The sequence below is a fragment of the Sorghum bicolor genome, chromosome 5 (genome assembly GCF_000003195.3).
Source record: "Sorghum bicolor cultivar BTx623 chromosome 5, Sorghum_bicolor_NCBIv3, whole genome shotgun sequence".
Taxonomy (NCBI): domain Eukaryota; kingdom Viridiplantae; phylum Streptophyta; class Magnoliopsida; order Poales; family Poaceae; genus Sorghum; species Sorghum bicolor.
The window spans coordinates 29,354,872-29,360,871 of NC_012874.2; positions in this window are offsets into that span (position 1 = coordinate 29,354,872).

Genomic DNA, 6,000 nt, shown 5'->3' on the forward strand with positions numbered 1-6,000 from the left:
TGTGCAAATGCTTGGCTCATGAATGAATGCGATGATCCAGAATCAAACAAAACAACTGCAAGATGTTGGTTGATAGGAAACATACCAGCTGTTACCGGTTCTCCTTCTGGGATCTCCTCGATCGAGGTATGGTGCACACGAGCTGGATAGGTTGGCTGTTGCCTCTTGGGGTAGGGACATTCCTTAGCAAAGTGCCCCATCTTGTGGCAGTTGTAACACGGTCCCTTGGGCGCATTGTTGGCGGCAGGTGTCGCAGCTTGAATTGCCTTTGGCTTGGCAGGAGCTATCGCCACCTTGTACGGCTTCTGCTGTGTTGGATGCCCAGTGTTCCTTCTCTGTGGTAGTCGAAACCTAGCACCTAGGGTAGGAGGATGATACTGCTGTCGCCCCACCACTGGTGCCCTGGACTGAGACAACCCGGCTTCAAAAGCTCTCTTACGAGACTTGGATGCACTATAGTTGTTGTTATTGTTTTCTTGGGTCAAACAGTCACTGATATAGGCATTGAAGGTAGCCCTGGCTCCTGTACCCATGGTCTTCAGCATCTTTGGATTCAAGCCTCTCTGGAAACTAGCAATCTTCTTGGCCTCCATGTTCACAAACTCAAGGGCGTAGCGAGCGAGATTGTTGAAAGCATGCACATACTCCTTCACAGATTTTGTCCCCTGGGACAGCCTCATGAACTCCCCAACCTTCATTTCCACCACACCCGGAGGAATATAATTTCCTCGGAATGCAGTGGTGAAGCGGTTCCAGGTGATCGGGGTCCCCTATGGGTAGGTGGTACGATGATGGGACCACCAAATCCCAGTAGGTCCCTACAACTGATGTGCCGCATACTCAGCCTTGAGTTCTTCGGTCATCCGAAGAAGACGGAACTTCTGCTCCATAGTGTTGATCCACTCATCTGCCTCGAGCGGTTCCAGAGCCTCCTTGAAGACAGGTGGCTTGGTATCCATGAAGTCCTTGAAAGAGCTGTACTGGTTGACTTCACGGCCGCCCTGGTTATCCCCACAGCGGGTGTTGTCAGCTATGTGACGCATGGCTTCTTCCATGTTGCGCTGCATCTACTCCATGTTGCGTTGGCTCCCTAGAAACTGTGCGAAAAACACGTCCGCAGTGTACGGAGGAGGCGGTAGTGGTGGCGGTGATGCTGATCTTTCCTCGTTCAGTTGAGCCCCACCTCCGGAGGTACCTGCTCCAAGACCGGGGTTGCTGTTACCCCCACCACGTGTTCGCACAATCTGCATGCGTCAACAATAAGCATTCGTTAGGAGTTGCCATTAACAGTAGACATATGTAGAATTATGCCGTACTGAATTTACTGAGGAAATAAATTCGCACAATAAACAGAGGCACAACAATTCATCATCCATGCATAACATCATTAACGGACTACTTAACATTCAAGCAACAAGGTTCGCATACATCCAAACTTGCTAGCATACATACACTGGACTTTTAGCGTCATCTCATAAAGTTTTACATGGCCCAGATCCAAAAGTACAAGACATGCCATGCAACAACAACAACAAAAGAAGAAGGACTAGCTCTAGAGCCCTAGCATCTACTCGCTATGGTCACTGTCCATGCCGGAGCCCTCCTCGTCCTCATCTCCACTAGCAGCTGCTCTTATCTCGGGATCCGCGTCCATCTCGTCCTCAGAGTCTAGCTCAGCTGCTCCAAGCAGGGGGTGAGGGTGGAGCTGATTATGCAGCTGGTGGATCTCCTCATGCAAGTTCTCATTGTACTCCTCAGCATTAGCTAGCTGCTGCTCAATCTCTAGCTGTCGGGCCCTCAAAGTGTCCTCCTCGTGCCAGGCTTCATTCCTCTGACCAAGCACATGGACTAACATGCGCTCGCAGTTCCTGTGAGCAGTAGTCACCCTGTCTCTCTGCTCTCTCACAGCAAGCAGGTCCTGGCTTAGCTCACTGTTCTTCTGAACCGCCTAATCCCTCTCTTGGGTCACGCGGGCGAACTCTGCATGCAGCCTCTCAACCTCAGTGTCGAACTCACGCTACAGCTGGCGCTTCTCATCCTGGATAGTGAGAAGACACCCAGATAGGCGCCCCAAACAATGCTCCAGGCCTCCATAGGTCTTCATCAAAGCGTACATAGCACTCATAGCTGTGCTGTCACTGTGCAGGTCCTCATCCGCACTCCTCTCTAGAGCATTCACCTCGGACTGATCCCACACTGAAGTGTAGGGGTCACCCCGGGGAAACACCCCAGCAAAGGCGTGGGCCAGCTCCTGTGGAAACCTCTCCATGAGGTCCCTCAGAACTGCGAAAGCTGCTCTGCTGGCACCGTGAAAAGGTGTGGTACCTCGGGACTCGTACACCCAGCCGCCCCAGGCGGGGTCACCTCCACTGGTAGGGACCACTGCCTCGATCCCCACCAGGGTCCCATCACCAAGCTGCTCCTTGTCCCAATAGTAGCGAGGCTCCCTTCCTTTGGGATACCCCATCGAACTGAGCACCCTCCAAAGCAAAGTAGGCATCCCAAACTCCTCCAGGAACTTGCTCTTATGTCGCGAGCTCCTGGCTGCCAACGGATGGCGAGGGGCCCGCCCACCAGTGGACTTACGAGCGGTGAGCCCAGTGCGTGCCATCTGCTGCAAAGGGAATACCTTGGGTAAGATGGAGGATTATCTTTAATTATTTTATTTAGAATTGGGATATATTAAATTAAGGGGGAAAGTAAGCAATGATATGGGATGAACATGATGCATGCACGGACTTACGATCTCACAAACTTAGAGACAAAAGTTGACACTAAGCGGTATATGCGGTGGCACACAGCATTTTCTCATAACGTAACTAGCGCTCTAACGTGGTTAGTGTACCTGTACAAAACTCATTTCAGCCCACCCACAGTATGCTCATGCAGAACAAGAATTTAAATCTATACACCCCACATACACAGACACCCGTCCATGCATATGACGTGTTACTACCCACATCATCGCCCTAATGACGGCATCGCCTCTCAGGACGGAATTCCCAACATGCGGTACTATTCCCAAGCACACCAAAACCTGTGCGCATGACACAACACCTAACAACACTCCCCTAGACTGGCAGTGTATCCGATCATGCTCTCACAGCTCCCAATTACCGGGGCGTAGAGGAAAAATTGATCCATACATTACCACTCAAATGAATGGTACTCATACTATTGCACGCCGTATGAGCGACGAAATAAAAATATGATGCATTAACCCCCAAGTCAGTACTTAACTAGCCACCTTAGAGTCCTTAACTTGGCATAAAGGATATGACCATTCCACACTAGATAGTTTTTTCCAAAAACTTAGTTGACACCTTGATTATCATTAATAAGAATCTTTTATTAAACCGGTTTAGATTTAGTTTCAGAACGTACTTATGAACAGTAACTCGATAAACCTTGCTCCGATGCCAGCTGTAACAGAACCGCCCAAATTATAAGAGATTAAGCCTAATAGTGACCATTTGCATAGTCAAACCATCGAGCTTAAGCCCATATAATCCTGGTAGTTCGTGAAATCTCGAAGGATTTCAAACCACAGATCGTACATACAGCCAAGATCGTAATAAATTTAGCGGTAACCATCCACAGTTACATCCAGTTCGAAAATAACCATCAAGTACATCGGAGTGCTTAAAGTTATTACAAACCAAGTTCGCAGGTAGCGGAAGCTTCATAGTTGAAAATAACACACACACACTTAGTCTGATACAGTGCCATAGTTTTGGTCATTCCCACAAAAGCAAAAGGAGAGACGGAGTGACCATCGCCCTTGGTCTAGTCATCACCCATAGCTGGTACAGGCAGAGGATGCAATAACCATAGTACATTTGACCATCTGCAAAACAACATGGGAATATAACCCTGAGTACGAGAATGTACTCAGCTAGACTTACCCGTAATAAACTCAAAATGAAAGACTCTTCAAGGATCATGAAGGCTATATAGTGGGGTTAGCTGACGACCTTTGCATAAAAGCACTCTTCTATTAATATATCCTAAAGGAATCCTTCTTCTTTTAGTTAGCTCAATGTTGAAAGTATCATTACCTATTATCTAGGTTTGCACCTGCACTATGGCAATCAAAATGTAATAATATGATGGTACCTCATCATAGCATTCATGCAATTATTCATCATATGACTCAAGTGTTCCATAATCCTTACTACGAGGACGAAGCTCATGTCAAGTGCTCACTATCCAGGAGCGATGGCGATTCAAATAGATTTCTAACCAGCTGGCGAGTTATTCCCCACACAAACCACACTCACTGATCAAGTGAGCTACAAATCACCATGTTGCACTATCCAGGACCAATTCGCGGGTTCGACAGGCACCGCCCGTACCCGAGGACCGTTCCGGCGACCGAGGTATCCAAGGTATACCAAGGTTGCGCGCCGCGCCCTCGTCGTTCTCCTCAACCATCACCAATACAGCACGTACATCGGGCCGATTCTCGGCCCGAATAGTGCTCAGGCTTCGCGGTCGGAACGACTTATCCTTCCAGCTAAATGTGGGGCATGCGTTCAACATGACAAGAGGGCCGTCAACGATCGGTCCTTAATCGACACAGGCAGGGGCACTACAGTCAACCCACCATAAGACCCTGCCGGGTCTCAAATTTCCATTCCACACTTGGTTGTCTTTTTCCAAAGCAATCACCGCTTAATCAAGCAGGTATCCACCTATATCTCGCAGGTGACAGGAAATCACCCGACTTCTACCGGCTAAGCAGGCTAAGCATAGACTCGGTGCCTATCTACATAGGACAAGGTGGATAAACGGATGGCGATATCAAGGAGTACATATGCATCAACTGTATCAGCCAATTCCTATCACTTAAATGCAATATAGTAGAACAAGCATAATATATGATGTAAGTTAGTGAGAATAGGGAGACTTAGAATGCTCCGAGGCTTGCCTTTCTCAAACGTGCTGGGTCTGTGATTCAGACACTCCTGTAGCTCTTCTCCGGGTTCCGGTGCTCCCAGAGGTTCCTGCTCTTGGGTCTCCTCTTCTCCGGGTTCCGGTGCTCCCAGAGGTTCCTGCTCCTCCGGTGCGAGCCTGTATGATGCATGTGTGCTCATGAGTGGAGTGCGAGATGCCCGGGGTGAAATGCTCATGCGAGAGAATACTAGATGACTATGACGTGATGTATGGATGACTTATGTGATTATTTACAAGGTAGTCAACATCATCCAAAAACATGCAATTGAATTAAACATCTATTGCATTCTCTTCTACAAATTGTCTTCAAGTGTAACCAGCAACTCAAGTGTAACCAGCAACTCACAAGATGCTTCAAAGATACACCAAACCCCTTTTATTCTATTTAACCCATATATAACAATTCATAATTTCTTTATTCATTTCTAGGCCCATCAAAATTAGCATGCATTTCTGTTTATCAATAAATTCCACAAAAATTACAGGAGACTACGAGTCAAAAATAAAGTCCACCATAAATTTTTCATAATTTTTGGACACTTGTTTTGGGCTACAAAAATTACAAGATTAATTAATAAAGGCAAGTACAATTACTCTACTGTGGTATATGTGTCAAACAGCAGATTTCATATTTTTATAATTTGCCTAATAACATCAGAAACATCCACAAAAATTACCAGATTAATTGCATGATCCAAATTTTTATTAAAAATCATAAACCACTGCCATGCAAGCATTTAAATCACTATAAATTCATTTATACACCAAATAATGTGTAGCAACATTTTCCCAGTGATTAAACCTACATGCAGAGCCAACAAAACAAGTTTCACATTTTTTTGAGTCATATTTTAATTACTATGCATTTTCCAAATCCAGCAAAAACATGGATTAATTATATTTATACAGAAAAGTCATTCAAACAAGACATGCAATTACATCAAACTGTAGATCTGGAAATGGAGAGCACACCCAAATTTATTTCACCAGATTTGGAGTTGTAGAACTCAAGATATGGATTTTACAAGTTTTAAATCAATTTTT